The sequence below is a fragment of the Trichosurus vulpecula genome, chromosome 8 (genome assembly GCF_011100635.1).
Source record: "Trichosurus vulpecula isolate mTriVul1 chromosome 8, mTriVul1.pri, whole genome shotgun sequence".
NCBI lineage: Eukaryota > Metazoa > Chordata > Mammalia > Diprotodontia > Phalangeridae > Trichosurus > Trichosurus vulpecula.
The window spans coordinates 2,541,349-2,560,589 of record NC_050580.1 but is presented as its reverse complement, the minus strand read 5'-3'; the positions used below and the strand labels follow the sequence as shown (position 1 = coordinate 2,560,589).

Here is a 19,241-nt window from a genome sequence, read left to right as displayed (position 1 = left end):
AGTCCCTCTTATTGGGGGCAGGGAGATCTGCAAAGGCTTCAGGTAGAAAGCAGGGCTTGAGCTGGCTCTTGAAAGGAGAGAGGGAATCTGTGAGGCAAAGGCATGGAGGGGTGTATTGGAGGAATGGGGGGTCACCAGTGGAAAAGCATGAAGATGGAGGGAGCAGTATTAGGAATGGGGGCCAGTCTGGCCAGGTCACAGAGTATAGGAGAAGCAGAAAAAATAAGACAGGACCAAGTGGCAAAAGGGCTTTCAAAGCTCACCAGGGGGATCCCCTCTTCCCCCCCTTTCCCCTGCCCCACCCCAGTCCCCACTCCCTCATCAGGCTCCTGCCTGACTACGAACCCCGGAGAGTCCTAAGCCAGGGCAATCTGCCCCTGGGCCCATGCCCACCAACCCGGCGGCCCCAGGGTCGAGCTTTGAGCTCTCCATGTCTGAGCAAGGGTTCCATGGGCCAGCAGCTTGGGCCACGATGACGGATTACAGCAAGGAGCAGCACAACGAGCTACAGGCTCTGGAGTCCATCTACCCAGACACCACAACGAGCTACAGGCTCTGGAGTCCATCTACCCAGACACCGTCATAGCATTATCAGAAAATCCAACCAGCTTCACTGTTACTGTGACATCTGAAGCAGGAGAAAATGATGAAACTGTCCAGACAACCCTTAAGTTACGGAGAAAAGTATCCAGATGAAATGCCTCATTATGAAATATTCTCCCAGGAAAATCTAGAAGATAATGATGTCTCAGATATATTAAAATTATTAGAGTTATAAGCAGAAGCAAACCTTGGGATGATAATGATCTTCACTCTAGTATCAGCTGTTAAAGAAAAACTAAATGGAATTGTAGATCAAATCAAAACTAGAAGAGAAGAAGCAGAAAGAAAAAGAAATAGTAGGGACGGAAAGGCAATGTATCCACGATACGCCTGTAATGATTGAGAATTTCTTAAGTTGGACAGCCAAGTTTGATGCAGAGCTCTTAGAAATTAAAAAGAAAAGAATGAAGGAAGAAGAACAAGCTGGAAAAAATAAATTAGGTGGAAAACAGCTGTTTGAAACCGATCCCAATCTTGACACATCTGATGTCCGGTTCCTGGAAGAAGCTGGTAACGGTGTGGAAATAGATGAATCTTTGCTCCAAGGAATGGGTAACTTGGAGCTAGACGATGAAGAGGATGGTCCGTTTTTAATCCAGTTGACTTAGAGAGTAACTAGTGATTGGACTGACTAATGAACTGGTGCTGCCAGCAGTATTCTAATCCCCCTCCTTGTATCTCCACTTGCAGAGAAGTTGGAATGCAATAGCATCTGTGGCTTTGCTGAGCAGGTGTTGGTTTCCTTTTCTTTTTTCTAAGAAAAAAATAATTTCAATTTTCAGGAGAATATTCTTCTGATGACTTTCCTCATTGCACTTAATATATTGACTTGAAAATTTTTTTAAAACGCTCAACAAAGAAGTCAATATTTTAACCCAGAGGCAGTAGAAAGCCACCAGTACTGGTGGGGTACAGGACTTACATGATCAAAGCTCTGGTTAGGAAAACATGCTCTGGCAGCTGAATGGAGGAGAGGCTATGGGGAGAGAATTGAGGCAGGGAGACCAATGTGATGAAGGACCTGAACTAAGATGGCAGCTGCGTTAGTAGAGAAAGGGGATCAGAAACATCCGAAAGATACAGACAGAGACAGAGAGAGATGAGAGAAAGATAAAAAAAGACAGAGAGAGAGGGGGGGGGAAGGAGAGAGAGAGAGAGAGAGAGAGAGAGAGAGAGAGAGAGAGAGAGAGAGAATATGTATGAAAGGACATTTATTAAACACTTACCCTGTGCCTGACTCTGTGCTAAGCACCAGGAATACACATACAAGAAAATAAGACAGTCCCTTCCCTCAAGGAGCTTCCATTCTAATGGGGGGACAGCCTGAAGAGTAAATTAAGTCAGAAGTAAACAGCATGGCTGGGGTCCCTCATGAATTGACAATCACTATCAGGGACTCACCAATCAGGAAAATGGGCCTCAGGTAGAAATGGAAAAATTTGGCAATTAGCTTTGAGGGATAATGAGACCAGGATAATTCCAAAATTACAAACTTGAGACACTGGAAGGATGGTGGTGCCTTCAAGAGAAATACGGAAGTTTGGAAGAGGGGAAGGTTTAGGAGTAAAGATAACGAGTTCTGTTTAGGTCATGTTTAGTTTAAGATTTCTCTGGGACATCCAATAGATATCTGTGAGAAGGGTGACTACCTGGCCATGTGTCTGTCTGGGTGGCTATCTGGGTGGGTGGATGGATGGATGGATGGATGGATGGATGGATAGAGGGATGGATGGAGGGATGGATGGATGGATGGATGGATGGATGGATGGAGGGATGGATGGAGGGATGGATAGATGGGTGGATGGATGGATGGATGGATGGATGAGAACAGATGCTTGCAAATGTTAATTGAACTGTACTGGTCTGAACTGAGTCAAAAGGGAAACCCTGCATCCTCTGCTTCCCTTCCATAGGAGTACAGTCTTTCAGTTACATCAGCCATGGATAGACAAGATAGACACAAGGCAGGGAAGCCTTTATTGCACACCTGCAAAGACCATCATGCTCACATGGACTATTTGTGCCCAGCCTGTGGCAGAACCTTCCATTGGTCTGATCAGCCATAGTCAACCATCTCTCTACCTTGACCCCAACATGGTGATGTCTTTTTGGATAATGAAGGACAACAACCAACCAACACAAGCTTTTCTTTCTTATACCCTGTAGCCCAGGAGAACTTGACTAGGCTGAGGTGGCAGAAGCAGCAGCCAGAATGTGAAGGGCCCCTCTGTCAGCTGTCAGACATGGGCATCAGGGGCAGGGGCTAGCGGCTTCCTTCATCAGTGGCTCTGGGCACCAGAGATTTTGGCTGCCCTTTTCCACCTCTGCCCCAGCTACCTTCTCATCATGAAGATGCCCCCTCCCCTACAGGTCTTACCCTCCCATTGGACGAGTTCCTGCCCAAGCCCTCCATTTGAGGAAGTGTCCCAGCCAGCCATGATCATTTCTCCCTGGACCGAGCTCCTAAGTCTTCAAACTTTTCCACTTAGCTGCCCCCCCCCAGGTCTCCCTCTTTCCAGTTCTTTTTTGCGTGTTGTCCTCCAAGTTGGGCACAAGCTGGATGATGTTGCCAACACCCCCTTCAGCAATCCCACCATCTCCCCGGGTTCTGGCCTAGAGCTATGATTCCATTGGCAAAGGATACCAGAGCCATGCAGGCCAGCAGCTTCTCCACAATTGAGAGCCTGCTCAGAGCCCTGAGACCTTTAATGACCCACTCAGGGTCACATAGCCAATGTGCCCCAGAAGCAGGACTGGAACCCAGGTCTTCCTAGGCTTCCAAAGCAGGCCCCACCTGCTCCAGGCTGCCTCCTTTTCTGAGGACATTTGTCTGAGACTTTAAGTACCTCTGATGACCTCAGAGTGCAAGACTTGGAGTCAGGCAGACCTGGGTTCCAATCCTACCTCAGACACTCACCAGTTGTTGGGTCTGGGTCTCTGTTTCCTCATTTATAAAATGTGGGTTCTAAGGCCTGCAGCTCTTCCCCCAGGGGCTGCTGCATAGAAGATGCTCTACAACCTGAAAGGCCTATAGGAACCATTCCTGAGGTTCTCAGGGGGAGTGTCCCCACTTCAGGTACCACCCCTCATCCCCCCATGGGCTTAAGCATCTCTGCAAGAGGAAGACAGCCGTGGCTAGGCACTGGCTTTTATAGCCTGGGAGAGCCACAGTCCCTACACATCCCAGGAGGATTTGGGGGAGGGTCACTGCTGTGCCACCCTCATGAGAGTCTTTAGCCAGGCCCCACTTGGTCAGCAGTGCACCCATTTTACTGGGGAGGAAGTCGAAGCTCAGAGAGGAGAGGTGGCTTGTTCAGGGTCACAGGATTTGAAGACAAGTCCTCCCTTGCTTTGGCTCCGTTCCTCTTTCTGGCCAAAGAGAAGGGATTGGGCCAGATTGGGGAAGACGTGGAATGTCCGGTACTGGGCAGGTTGGTCACCTAACCTGAGGTCCTCATTTCCTCATCTTCAAAAGGGGCTAATATCGGAATGTGCTTCCCAGGGTTATTGTGAGGAGCAGGCGAGCTCATCTCTGCACAGCACTTGGATCACTACAGAAATGCACGATTAATAACCAGAAACGCTGGCTGTGAGAAGCAGGGAACACTGGACTCGAAAGAAATAGAAGCATTCCTTGTGAGATAAGCCAGCAAAAAGACCAAGCATCATCTTTGTCTGGGAGTGCCTTTGGGCACCCAGGGCCAGCTCAGGAGCCAAGCCACAGCCCACCTCTCAACCGCATGGTCAGCAAACCAGAACAGAGCACGGAATGTCTACACCAGACTCCAGGCAGTGTGCCTGGACATATTGGCCAACCTCCCCAGTGTATAACAGTGCCCGGAACCCAGAGCACACTTAGTAAACCCCCTACCCCTCCCCTCTTTTATCCTGGTTCTGTGCTGGCAGCCATGGGGTGGGGGGTGGGGGTAGAAGAGAAGGAGGATAGGGTTGAAGCATGGGACAGATGGACTAGGTTGGTGGCAGACCCAGTGGATACAGGAGGCACTGTTGCCAAGGGGGCACCTGCTCAGACATTCAAGGGGGAGGAGAAAGGGGACCTCCTCAGCACCATGGCCACTGGCTTTCATGCTTTCACCCCAGAGGGCCAATTCTGGCCTGGCTTTGTCTTCAAAATAATCCAACCCATCAAGAGGCTGACTGTCACCAGGTCGGCCAGAAGAGGGCAGCATCCTCTGCAAAAAGTACTCAGGGCCTCAGCCTCCCAATACTGCAGCCAGGTTACAAACAGCAGCATTCTACAGACCAGCCTCTGCCAGGTGGAATCAGCCCAGGTGGTTAGAGTGGGCCGGGGCCAGGAAGGGGGGGGGGCACCTGGGGAGCCTGGATAAAGCTCATGGACTCAGTGCTTTCTGCTGGAATTCATCTCAGTGATGGTAGACCGAGTCCACAAAGCATCCTTCCCAGTCCTGGGAAACCCAAAGTGGGATGCCTCCCAGCCCCATGTGAAGGATGCTACTTTGGAGTGGGACATGGGCTCGAATTCTGCCTTTGCCACCACTGTGCCACCTCCAGCAAGGCAATTCCCCACACTGGAGGTGGGTAGGCTGGACAAGATCTGCCATCTCTTCCAGATCTAGAGCTAGGATCTGTATTCTCATATAATTCTGTGCGTGTAGCCAACCCATGTGGTCCGTTTGTTGGCAACTTACCATCTCATGAACGAAAAATCCAGCATGGTTGTACATGGAGCTCAAGTGGCCTTGTCCTTCAGTATTGTCTGACTCCTTAACTCCGTACCCTTCTTGAAGGAGCTCAGTATGTTCAGTCTAGAAGACCCAGGGGCTGCAAGAGATGTCTGGAAGACTGGAAGTGTTCAAGTTGTTGGGTTGGTTTGACAAGGAAGAACCCAGGGCAATGACTAAGTGCTTCAGGGACAACTTTTGCCTTACTGCCAGGGAAAATGCCCCAATAATTAGAACTGTCCTAAGTGACATGGACTGCCTAGAATGGAGGAGGGCTGCCCTTCATCGTGTCTGGAGGCCTCTTGTTGAGGATGATGTGGAAGTGGTTTCTGAAAGTCTGTTAGTCAATGAAATGAGGGAGTTAGACCAGGGGGTCACTAAGACCCTCACCACCTCTGCAATTGTTATTATTTTCCTGGTTTGAGGAGTAGCTGTGCCTGGACCTTCAGAACTGTCTTTGATAAGAATTTGAGGGCAAGTGTGGGAGTCTGTTTCTGAACCACTGTCTCTGATACGAGAAGCCCAGAATGAAGGAGAGACATGAGAACTTTCGTGAAGCAATGTGTTTGAAGTTAACCAGAAAGAATGAGGAGGGGGAAAGTATGCCATGGCATCGAATCCTTTGGGATGAAATGGAGTTTCTCTTTTTGGATCTAGAGTCATCCTATCAGTCACACTGATGCCTGCTCCCATCTGCTTCATGAATCTATAATGCTGAGAGGCCTTTGATGTACAAAGCCTGTCTCAATGTTCAGAATTCCTAAGTTGTCAAGGCGAATGGGGAAAGAGTGGATGACAACTGGGCCTATTTTCCATTCAAGTGAATGGCTCCAAGGGAAGGAAAACACTCACAAGGCTGAGCCTTTCCCTTCCCCATACATTTAGCCTTGGAATCTGACCAAGGGTCTCTAACTGTTCCAATCCACCTTTGCTTCTATTAGTAAACAATCCATGCCCCTTCCAGTCTTTGTGAATTCAGAGCTTCTGATTCTCAAAATGAAGTCAGCCTTTCCTGAGAATCATTTCTTTTAGAAAAATGCTTAACTGAGCTAAGCCTCATCACATGGCTCCTCATGTTTTAAATGTCTGCTTTAAAATAAGAAACATCCCAGAGGAGATGATGTATAAAAACACGGAGAAATTCACAGGTGTTGGGGACTGTGAAATTTAGAGGGGGTTGTGAGTTCTCCAAAAGATACAGTGGGTTTTCCTAACAACCTCTGGCTAGCTAAGTGTACACAACCAGCCCAGCCTGCCCTTTGCAGCACATCATTTCAGACCCCTCCCTCCCCACTGCTTTGCTACTCAATGCTCCCAGGTGGAGCTGGAGATGGAGAGGGATTTCTGGACTCTTTCTGTAAGTGATTCTAATGGAGAGGGACTAGAAATCCCTCCTGGTGCCTAGTGAGACCATCCAATCAATGTGGACTCCCCTTAGCCCTGATGTCTCTGGTGGGAGTTGGGGCAGATGAGAAGGGGGAAGGGCTGTGCTCAGAGAGCCACACTGTGACCAAGAATGGCCACCTTTATTGTTGGAAGGGCTGGGCATACCATGGAGTCATGGAATATCCCACACCATGCTAGCTGAACTCAGCGGGCACTCTGTGTGATATACCAGAATGGAGAAAGGAGATCAAGCCTTCTGTAGCTGGTATGGCAGTGAAGACACCTGACGAGATCTTGGACTGAATCAAAGGAAACAAAAGAGCCAGGAAGGAGAAGGTGATAGCCCTGGGCCCAGTCAGCCCTCAGCAGGAGTGTTGTCAGGAGGGCTCAGATCTGCTGGAGGATATGCTAGGGAGAGCCTTCATTTGGTTCATTTCATCTGAGGGAAGAGGGGCCTTGGAGGGGGGACAAGCTCTGGCCTCAAGTATGTGAAGGGTCGTCATCGGAAGAACGGGTTCAGTTTGTTCTGGCTGTCACTGGAGGGCAGAAGGAGAAGCAGAAGACTTGGAGGGAAGGAAGCTACAGAAGAACATGTTTAGGCTGCCATGGAAGGACAACAGTGGAATGAATGGGTGCCACCTGATGAGAGGTCTGCCTGACCACTGGTACAGTGGCTGGAGAAGTGACAATGGCCATCCTGCCTTCCACTTCCTGAAGGCCAGATGTGTTACATTTCCTCCCTCCCCCAGGCTGCTCTGGTTCTCTTAAAGCGTTGGGAGTGTCTAGGCTCTTAGACAATGACCCTTGCCTCCATCAAAGGTGTTCCTCCAAGTATAAGGGGGAACCCCCTTTGGGCTCAAGTTCCAGGTATCTCTGAGCTTCCCACCAGGCTGGATAGATGGATCCTGCCTACCATCCTGGCTCTGAAGTCACCGTGGCTCCTTCATCCCATGGGGGTCAACACCTCTGGCACCTGAGACTGAGGAGCACAAACCACAGAACAGAAATCAACATCCACAGACCCATTTCTCAGAACCAGGGGAAAAGAGGAAAAAAGCAGGGGAAGAACGTCCTTTCCCTGTCAATGGTTCAATTCCTGGTTCCCAAGCTGTAGGTGAACTAGGATCTTCATCCCCTAGACATAGCAGGAAAGTGAGCACAGGAAAAAGTTTGAGCCAGAAAGAGACCCTCTCATCAGCTTTTAAGACACAGCATCTTCTGGCCTGATGGCTAAGGAGCCAGTCAAAGGAGGCTGCCCCCACCTACATGGTAAGGAATGCAGAATGCCTCCAGGACAGGTCCCATTACATAGAGGTGATGACTGTTCCAGTCTGGGTTATAGTAGGTGGTATCATAGGTCCCTTCTACTTTGGAGATGCTAGGATCCGATGGCCCGGCTGCGGCCAGAAGCCTAAGAGGGGAGATCAGTGACCAGCATGGAGTGTGTTGGAGGAGATGGTTCTGCCCGGGGAAGTTAGGGCAAATTCAAGTGCTCCTGGTGTCCTGGATGCATTCCTCAGAGAAAAGACAAACTTGCTCCCTCTGGGCTCAGTTCCAGCCCAGTTCAAGGGAACTGGAGGGTTCAGGAGACAGCAGGGTTCAGTGAGTTTCCATCCTCTGATTCTTCTTCACTCCCTCTCTTCTTTCTTTTTCCTTTCTTCCTTCTTTACTCCCTTTTTTCTTTCCTCCACCCCAGCTTTAGCAGAAACCAGGCCTCAGGTCAGTCAGGTGAAAGGTCAGAGGCTTGTATGCATGCTTAAAGGAGCCATTTGAGGAGAGCATGACTAGGCAGTCCGGGGAACTAGAGAGGCCAAACCAGTTGAACCAGTTCAAGCTTATCAAGGGTCTGGTCTTGGTTGAGAGTCCAGGCCTACTGATTTGCATAATTTGCATATGTGAAAGAAGGGAAGGGAAGGGAAATAAAGAATGTAGATTATCCTAAACTCAGACAAGGAAGATCTAATTAACTTCACTTCTGCTTCTGTATCCTTATTATCCTGTCTATATAAACTGTATAACCTAGGAAAACTACGTAAAAAGTAAAGAATGTAAACTAACCATAAGTCAAGCAGGAGTGGAGGTGATGGTTACTGCCACTCCTGCAGCTGCATCAGTGTGAGTGTTCCCAGTGAGCGCCGCACCCGCTCTCTCCAGGAGCGTAATAAAATCCTTCCTCTGCCCACTCTGGCCTTGAGAATGGGCAAATCCCATGGATCTTCCCAAGGTCATGCTATCAGGGAAGCAATGAGCTGCGGAAGCACGTCTCAGGCTAACTTCCTGACCCTGCCTTGGGGAGTCCTGTGATCCCCACTGTGGTGTTAAGATGGCTACCAGTCGGGATTTCTCTGGGGAACCCTGAGGTCTGCACAGCCTTCTCAAGGGGACATCACTTGGGTCTTCCGGGGCTGTCTTGGGAGCCTTGTGATCTTACTGCCATTCTAACGGGCCATCACGTGGGTCCTTCTTAGGGTCTGACCCCTAGGAGCCCTGTGATCCCCACAGATTAAGGTGGGGGCTACCGCTTGGCCTTCCTCTGGAAGTCCTGTGGTCTGCACAGCCTTCCTTAGGGATTATCATGGGGTTCTTCCTCAGGACTTTGGCCCTGCCTAGGAAGTCCAGTGATCCCCAAAACTTGCATTTCTCACAATTTGGGGAAGTCCAGTGATCCCCAAAACTGTTTTTCTCACATTCCCTTCTTCCCTCCCTCTCTTCTTTCTCCCCTTACCTCCCTCCTTTCATTCCTTCCTCCCTTGTGTCCTTCTGCCTTCAGAGGCCTGAGCTCCAGGTTACCAACCCTGCCCTCACCAGCTGTCACTCATATTGGCAGTAAGTTAACAGGCAGAGAATTGTAACTCAGAACAACAATCTCTGTCCTACTTAGTTCAGAGGGGTGTTGTGACAAACCAATGAAATCCCTAAGAGAGGGAGGGACAAAGTGCTCAGTGAAGTCCCAGAAGGGATCTAGGAGGCCTCCCTAGAGGAGGGGGCTTTTGAGTTGGGCTTTAAAGGATTCTCCAGTTAAAGAGAACCAAGGAGATTTCAAACCCAGGAAATAATAACTCACACATGTATATGATTAAAGGTTTGCAAAGCACTTTGCTGACACTCAGTCCTATGAGGGGGATTGCCTCTTGGAATTCAAAGGGTACCCAGACTTGGCTTGGGGGCTTCTTAGTGCTGTCACTCGGGAGCCCCCACTGGGTATGTTATTTCTTCACAATCAAGTGACTGATTCCAATTAGTTTTCACAGGAGATTTCCTGAGAAAGTATAGTGAGGAAAACTTCCAAACCTGGAGCCTGATCCCCAGCACCTTGGGTCCTAGCAGAATAATCTCTCTTGAGGGTTTATTACAGAACATTCCCTCTTGGGGGAACCACCAAGCTCCCATCGGGTATGGTCCGGGTGATGGATGAGCAGCTCAGAATCTCCGCTCCCGGTCTGATTTATTGCTGGGACAGGTCAAGCAGGTTGCTCCTCAGGGCTCCAGGCCCTGAGGGGACCCTTGGTGGCTCTTCCAACCTTTCAAATCTCACAAGGTCATTCTCTCTAATGCTTATTCAGCTGTTTTCTGGAAAGAATGAACACAATAGAGACAGAGGGTAAATCTGCCAGATGTTCAGGGATGCCTGTTGGTCAGGTGAAGGACCCCCTTCCCCACCTGGCAGCCAATAGCAGCTAGAAAGTCATTGAGGAAGAGAGAGAGAGTTTGTTTATTCAAGCCTTTTTGTGTGCCCCCTCAGCTCCATCTCAGCAGTCAACTAAAAGGCATTTCATCACATAGTAAGGCAATAGGAAACAGGATATCTTTGGGTACTCTGAATTGGGGAGGGAAAGGGCCTTTCTCTCAAGCATTTCTGGAAGCCAGCTTACCAAACCTCCATGTGCGTTGGTACCAGGCAGAGTCTGTTACTTATATCCTAAGGATTGGGCCTTCATTGTTCCATATTCCATCACAAGAAGAAGAGAGAAGAATAATGGATTTAGAGTCACTACACCTGGGTTCAAATCTCACCACTGCTACTGTCCAAACCCATACCTGTGTAAGCATGAGCAAGATTTCTCCTCCACTTGGGTCTTGGTCTCTTTCTCTGTAAAAGAAAGAAGTTGGCCTCAGTTTCCATTCCATGATCTCGTGCTGTAATCCTTCTGCCATGCCATGTGGCCTCTCCAGGGTGGGCATCACTGGCAGCTAGGCTGACATGCTAACCAGTTTCCCTCTACCAGAGGCAGCTGCTGCCATCCAAGTCAAGAATGGCCGACACCTTTCCCTGACCCCAGAGGCTTCCAGCTGAATTTCCCTTGCCATGAAGTCTCCATCAGGTGATTGGGAAGAGCTCCTTCCATATAAACAGATCCACAAAGGAGTTTGGGACACCTTGTCACATCATAGGATCCACATACCACCCGATCCAGGCTTGAGGTAGTACCTGTGCCACAGCTACACAGATTTGAGAACCAGTAGAGTGGCTTACAAGCAGGGACAGGAGATCACAGATGAAGGCAAGGATGGGCAGGTTCAAAAAGCACCTGCTGGAACATGGTGAGGGCTGAGCAAACATCCTTCTCTGTCTGCTTTGGCAACACCAGGAAAGTCAGGCTATTTGTAGTCCATGGGGTATAGACCTTTGTGGACCTGCCAGCACAGAGACATAACTAAATCCACCTTCTAGAGAGGCCCTGAGCTCATCTAGAGGTAGGCTGTGAAGTGAAGACACCCATCCCTGGGTGACTTGACCCTTTGGTGCCCACAGTATCTGCCCTGAGGGCCTCCATTGTCCTGATCAGCGATGGTCTCACAGAACATTCTATATCTACACATTCTATATCCACGCTGATTCCAGCTTTGCTTCATTCTATCCCCTGGCCATGTGCTTGCCTTCTTTGCTGCTGCTGAGAGTGGGCCCTCTGAGCCCCTCACCCACCCACCCAGACTCTATGCTTTCCAATTGCAGAACCATAATCAAGCCAATGTTCTCCTGGGGAGCATTCCTCAATCTATTCCCCTATAGCTCCCTCTTCCATCCCTAGAACTGGCCAGCACAGCCCTATTAAAATATAAGGTCCCGGAGGATGAGGGCTACCCCCAGCACATGCTAAGCACTTATGAAATGCTCTGTTGGTCCTTGGGAGACACCAGCAATGCCCTCCAAACTCCAGCATCAAAGCCATCGCCAGACTGAATCTTGGTCATGAGTCAAGGGCCCTGACCAAGAAGCCAAGCTATCTCCCCTCTGGGGATGGATAGGGAAAGTGAAATTCCCTAGCTTCTGGAGGCAGAGAGGCTGATGGATCATGGACCAGAGAGAAGGCCTGCTGCCTCTGCTGATGTGAACCTGCTGAGGTGACCATCCAACATTCCCACCGAAGGCTTCATACGAGTACATAGGCACCACAACAGTAAGGGAAGAAAAAGTAGGAGGCAGCCAAAATCATGAGCTGATTGGTGGGAGCACCAACCCGCACCCTGAACAAAGGAGAACACTGACACGCCCCTCCCCCTCAAGGGACCAGAGGCGGCAGTTGCTCTGAAAGTCCCAAAGAGTGACAAGAGGCTTGCTGTTTATGTCTGAGTATAGCTGATACCGGGTGGGGTGTTGGGCCAGTAGGGCTCAGTGCCTGAGAATATGGCTACGCTTCTGGCTCCTGGCTAGGACTAGACACAGTCCCCTCCAACCACACACAAGGTGTCACATAAAGACAAGAACTGTCTCAGGTCGTCTGGACCAAAAAGGCCAGCTGAGACACAAGTTGTTGCAACAATCCGGCTAGCACCTGTTGTGGGGGTGAAAGACCAGCACAAGCCCAACAGCAAGAATGCTACGCTGCCAAAGCACAGGTTCTTTTGATCTGCTTAACTAAGGAAAGCTACATTAAGGGGTTGACAAGCTTACTTTAATTCAGCCTACAAATATCACTCACTTAGTTCAGGGGAAAAACCGCCACCCTGAACCTCAGAGCAAATTACAAACAAATTACAAACATCAACAGACAGACCTTGTCTGATTCAAATCCCAATACATAGTTACCAGAGTTTAACAAAGTCCCAACATCCGGGTTACAAGCTGGAGGGCTCTTAGCTACAGCTGCCCAGAGTCTCCTCACCAGCACACCAGCAGGAGTGAGAGCCCTTAACAAATTACAAACATCGACAGACAGACCAAATACAGATTCATAGTTACCAACATCTAGGTTCAGCCCGGGAGCTTATAACAGGGCTGGCCCAGAGTCACTCGCACCACCACTGCTGTGGGTAAGAGCTCCGGGGAAGAGAAAGCCAACCCCTGGTTTTATATCTTTTTCAGGGTCAAGGGTGAGTCACACATGCAACTCACCCATGTGACCTAAAATCGTCACAAAGAGGCAACTTAAACCCACGTGGTCTAAGAGCCTCTGCTGTCCCAGACATGTCACTCAAACTCATGTGTGTACTAGACCCTCCCTTAGTTAGCCCCACCTTGGGCCCCACCTTAGTTACCAATCCACACCCATATAGGTTTTACACCTAATAGGGGTTTGGGCCTGGGGCTTAGCACCTAGTAAGGCTCAATGAAAGACACTGAATTACTCAAAGGAAACAAAAGCCAACTAAGTGCTAAGAGCCCATTTTGCTTACCAACACACAAGTATGCCCAAAGAATGCCAGGCAGCAGGTCAGAGACCAGGGAGGGACGTTCAGCATCTTAGCTCCATGAAGCCAAACTAGGGGCTCACCTTAGGGGAATCTCCATTGGTGAAGGAGTCCTAAGAAATAGTGGATTATGTTCTCTAGCCTGTGAGGCCCAAAGAAAAATGGTCAAAGGTCCGGGTGGCAGGGAGAAGCTGGCTAGCAGCCATCTATGAAGGTATAACCCTGGAAAGAAACTGGACATAGCAAGTCTCATTTTGAACTAACGCTTTAAAGAAAAGAAAAAAAACCCAGTTGGTTGAGTATTCAAGAGCATTTTTCCAGACTGACCTCTCCTTTTAGGGAGTGCTGGCCACCAAGGCCCTCCCAGTTGGATTAACTGGAAGAAGTTCTCCTTTCTGACAAGAGGAGAAAGAAACTGAACAAAGTGCAGGCTCCCAAAGGGTGCTGTCCTTGGTGTCTACATCAGACAATGGGTGCCCCTCCTAGTCTGAGCATGGGAGATCCACCATCCCTCGGCAAGCAAGCCTTTGAGGTTTCTTCATTGGATGACACATGAAATACCTTTGGAAGCATGATCATTTAACAGATAAAGGCACTGAACAACAGTTGGGCACCTCACCCCTTCTGGAGCCCTTGCCTGTATCTTCTCATTCATCCTCATTGTGTACAGAGTCCCAGCCTCTGAGTCAGGGCACAAGCTTCTTCTCCTCACTCTTCCACTTATTGTCTTCAAGGCTTCTTTAGGCCTCAGCTTCTATTCAGTGCTGAGCACAGTGCCTGGTGGTCAATAAACAAGTGGCAAGTTTTCATTAGAACCTCAACCTGTGAGATGAAGGGGCTGCCCCAGGCCTCTGAAGTTCCTTCCTGCTCCACCTGTCCCCAATTATGGAATCACCAAGGAGCACCATAGGAAGAACCTCTATGTGGAGAAGTGTGGGATCATCCAAAGCCCTGAACAATTTCCCAAGGGCACCTTGACTCTAAACCTAGCCCTAATTTTGAGCCTGCCTCCATTCCTTTAATAGTTCCAATTTGCGGGGCAGCTAGGTGGCCCAGTGAGTAGAGCACCAGCCTTGGAATCAGGAGGACCAGAGTTCAAATCTGACCTCAGACACTTGACACACTTATTAGCTGTGTGGCCTTGGGCAAGTCACTTAACCCCCATTGCCCTCCCTACCCCCCTCCAAAAAAAGATATTTCCAATGTGCCAAGGGATCCTCTGACCCTGGGTCTTACCCTCTCTGAGAATGGTGGTCCCAAGGGATGACTGAAATGGGCTGAAACCTGATTTGAAAGAAGCGTTTTAATACCATGACTCCAAAATCATCATAAAGTTTATGAGAAGAATACAAAACAAATGAACTTTCTAGCAGTGTAACATTTAATACCACTTCTTTTTTTTTTTTAATAGAGAACACACCATCCCAGCCCTTCTTCCTTAAAAGGAACGACCTAGTTTCATAGGAGACAGTGAAGGAGTACTACGTGACTCGTCACATGACCATTCTGCAGTAAAGGTACCTTCATCATCTCTTTAAACATAAAACAATGGCTTCTGTTACTCACACACTGCGAGGGTCCCACAAGCTCTGCCCATCTATCTTCTCTCAGGGAGCAGAGTTGTTTGTCATTGTCCTTCCTCTTGCCCTTGTGAGGTGGTTAGATTCCCACTGGACCACTGCAATCCTAAGCCAACAAGCCCACCACATAGATTTCAAAGCGGGAATATCTAGGACGGGAGTGGATGCCTAAGATGAGAAGCAAAGAGGGTGATGGGGTGACCTGGATGACTTTAAATCCCCCAAGGGGCCCAGACTATTGCATGCAGCCAGACAGACAATCCACAGAGCTCATTCATTAGCAGCATAGAGGCAAATGTGTATATGGCCAACACTGCCCATGAACAAGGTCTGGGCCAGGAACCTAACAGGAGGAGCAGAGAGACTCTGTGCCCTTGGGAAATTGGTCAGTGCCTTGAGTGACTCCAAGTTTCTTCATACACAGAGATTCTTCTTTTCAACATCCTCCTTCTTCCTGTGGAGTTTCTCCTGTGGTGACTGGGAGTCTCTGAAAAATCCAACGGTCAGGTTGCCCAAAGGGTGGTAAAAAGGTGGCCAGTGAGAGTGTTACTGATGAGAAATTCTGCAGGGATATCGGGGTGTATGGCATTGTAATGGGGGACCAGCTAATGAGCCCAGCCCCTATGAGCCCTGCAGGCTGGTAGGCCCATGTGGTACCCCCTTTGACTTTGGAGCACAGTATGTCTATATCCCCCACACTAACTCCAAGATGAAAAGGAGCCCTTCAACCGGCTCCGGAGCTGAGCTGGAACTGGACTACATTCAAAAGGCAGAGACCAGCCCTGACCTGTTCCTTCTGGTCTCATTCTTTCCTGCCTGGCTGCATTGCATTGAGCACCCTTGGGCCCTCCCCACCATGTGGCCTGGGAACATGGCTCTCAGCTATTGGCCTCTTTGTGATCACTGTTTATGCATCTAGGGGAAGGAGGTTGGAGGCAGCTTCATCCTTGAGAGCTGCAAAAGCCACCAGGAAATTCAGGAGAGGAGTCACCCAGGCCAGCATCAAGGCCTGAGAGGTCACCTTCAGGACCCAGCCCAGCAGGAGCCAAGAGGCAGCCTCATCCAGCCTCTGGACATGGGCTCACAAGGACCAAAGCTGGGTAGAACACATGTTAAGCTTGAGACCACTCTCTCCAGGCCCTGGGAAGGCATAGGGGACATGAACTCTCCTGGTATTGGGGAAAAGGTTGGTATCTCTGAGGCTAGATATTATCAGCAAGTATCCCTCTATAAAAGCTAAATGATATTAATCGGTTAAATGAAACTAGGGAGCTAGTCACTGATGGCTTCTAGTGGGGGGAGCACACTGTAATGGGGGGAGGCCATTAGCATTAGAGAAGAGACTCCAGCCCCTCAGGGGTAGCTCTAGAACCCTTGATGAAAGATGTACTAGCCATTCCCCAGAAGAATGAGGCCAGAGCACCCTGTTACAATATGGTCAGAGAATGTGTGACCGGAGAATGAAGGTGGACCAGCCATGTGGTAAGAATGCAGCTTCAAGGGCCTTTGGGTTTCCATGTGTTTGAAGGTTTGGAGGAAGCCCCCAGAATGTTGGGCATATCCCCTGGGTAAGATTTATGAGTGGATCTGAACAAGGGTTGTGATGCATACTGTTGGAGGGCCTGTATCAATGAAATAAAAGCATGCGCCACACCTCAATTACGGCAGGAAACATCTGCAAAGGGGGCAGCATCCCCACGAGCCTGCAAGGCGTCATCGAGAACAGGGTTTGGCAGACTAAGCCCGCTGACTTTTTGTGACAGCACACCCAGACCGATGTTACAGGGAGTGCTGAGTCTGTCCTCTTCGGTAACATGCCTGACGAGAGGTGTAGCGTCCTTCCGTGAGGACCTCCCGGGAGGCGTGTCCCCTCCTCCCTCCAGGACATCAGCCCGCAGGGAGCCCCCAAAGGAGGAAGATCATGCGGGAGATGGGCTTTGAGATCACTCCACTGCAGGAAGCGCAGACGGGGGAGGGCTATGGGAACATTGGGCTGGACAAGAGAAGACTGAAGAGCTGCCATGAGGAAGAACAAAGTCAACAAGCATTTATTAAGCACTCATTGTGGGCTGGGCATTGTGGGGCACAAAGACGTTCCCTGGTCGGTGGAGGCTCAGTCTGATGAGGAAGATGCCATGCCAATGACGAGGCGCAGAGAAGGTACCTGAAGGGTACCTTGGAGAAGATCGCAGAGGCGCTAGTATGGAAGCCCACAGGTTAGCTACAGTGAGCGGGGCAGAGGGATCAGGCTCATTCTGGCTGGCCCGAGGCAGAACCAGCAGTGGGAGGAAGGGACAGAGAGGGACCTTAGGCTTGACCTAAGAAAATTAACAATGCAAACCGTCCACAGGTGAAGTGGGCTGCCTCCGATGCGGGCATGTCCTCCCAGAGGAGTTTCTGTTGGCACAGGGCGCACCGGGGGCCTCCGAGGGCCACCAGCTCTGGCATTTTGTGAGGCGCATTTTAATAATGACTGTACAAGTGAGAGGCAGAGAGGCAGAGAGGCCCATGACTAAGCGGTCAAAAACAGCGATCATGGAAAGAGCTTGAAAGTGAGCTTGAACGCCAACTCTGCCCCGAAGGTGCGTAATGTGGACACGATTGAGCTGAAAGCTACTTTCCGCCTTTGTGGAGGACCGAGTGGGAGGGTCGTCAATGTGCTCGGAAAGTTGAAAATCTAAGCCATATCTCAGCTATTCTCATAATAGAGGAAAGAAGTGTTTCAGAAATGATTCCTTTGGACCATACATACCAGAACGCAAGGGGAAAACCCTAAATGAGGTCACGGAGAGTCGGACTCACCTAAAAAAAAAAAAAACAACTCAAGAACCACAAAACCCAGAATACAATTTCAGAATCACCAAATGACAACCCAAGGTAAGGGTCAGGGTGGGTGTGACAGCAGCAGAATCCCTCAGGAAGCCTTCATCCAGGATGGGCATCTCCTGAGACTTCAGCTACAGCAGCAGGAGGAGTGCGAGCTCTCACATGCCTGGCCCTCCATGCTTCTGGGTTGCAGGGCCCATCCCATCCCCTAATTTACCCGTGCAGGTGCCAGGCTGAGGGTACTTCCTGCAGAAGCCTGACCAGCCAGTGCCTTGTCCTACGCCTTCCCTGTTTCTCCTTCACTGCCCCAAGTGGGGCCCAGCTAAAATTAGCCCACTCTCCTGACACCCTGGGGGCCCGCCTCTGTTCTTGCTTGCACCCTCATCCTTCCCCCCAGCTAGCTGGCCAGAAGCCACTTCATTCAGAAGTCTCACCAGCTGGCCCTCAGTCAAGTTCATACTTTCTTCCCCAAAGCACATGTATTTAGACCCAGGAAGGACTTCAAAGACAGCACCCTCATCTCACAGAAGGATCACCCGAGGTCCAGAGAGGCTTACTTGCCCAAGGTCAGGAAGGTGGTGTCAGAGTGTGTCAGAGATGGCTTGTGACTCTAGGACTTCTCTGACTCCAGAGCCATGGCGCTTTCCCCTCTGTCCCACTGAGTATGGAGCACCTCACTGGCCTGGGGTCACAGATTAGAGTAACCTGACAGAAGACATCAGCACAGCCAGGATCCTGGGCCAAGGGGGAGTGATTCCCTAAACCACTGCAGAAAAAGCTGCAAAGGAAAGAGAGAGAAGCAAATGGCAGAGCTGAGGGCCTTCAGGACAGCCTTTTCTCAGCCATTCCCAAAGAGCAGCAGAGATGACCCAGGGACTGTCCTTTTCATCTTCCAAGTGCCCATTGGACAATGGGATCTTTCCAGGGCCAGCTTCCAGGGAAACTCCATCTTCCTCAGGGGCCTGCCATAAAGGGTCAGGCCAGGCCAAGGGGAAGGGAAGGGCTGCTCCAGATACAGGAGAACTGGCCCAGTCCCTCTAGCCCTAGAGAAGAAATGAGACCAGGCCTCCAGCGAGCTAGTCAGCTCACCTAAGAAGCGTTAGTCAACCCAATCCCTTCCAGGATTCCTCTCCAAGTCTGAAAGTGGATTTATATCAGCAGAGAATCTCTCTCAATCCAGTCTTCAGGTGTCTTCTGCTACCTCACCCCATCCATTTAGGATCTTAGTTCCACCTCATTACTTGTTCATGCATTAGCCCCTCCCATAAACCCAGTGCCTTCTGAACCCCCCTGACTGTGGGGCCATTTCCTCCCCTAAAGTCCCACTCCTTCCAGGTTCCATCTAGTTCCATGCTCCCCAGCACTCAGTCCCTGTCCAGATAGTGCCTGAAAGCACCTGCCCTACTGGCTAATAAGACCGTAAAGGAAAATGATAAATGTTGGAAAAGATATGGGATAATTGGGACACTATTGCACTGTTGGTGGAGTTGTGAACCAATCCAACCATTCTGGA

The 19,241-nt window shown here is 49.9% G+C and overlaps 1 pseudogene; it reads left to right on the top strand.

Moving 5' to 3' along the window:
- Window positions 1-472: 472 nt before the first annotated feature.
- Window positions 473-1,222, top strand: LOC118830303 (annotated as a pseudogene).
- Window positions 1,223-19,241: the final 18,019 nt, after the last annotated feature.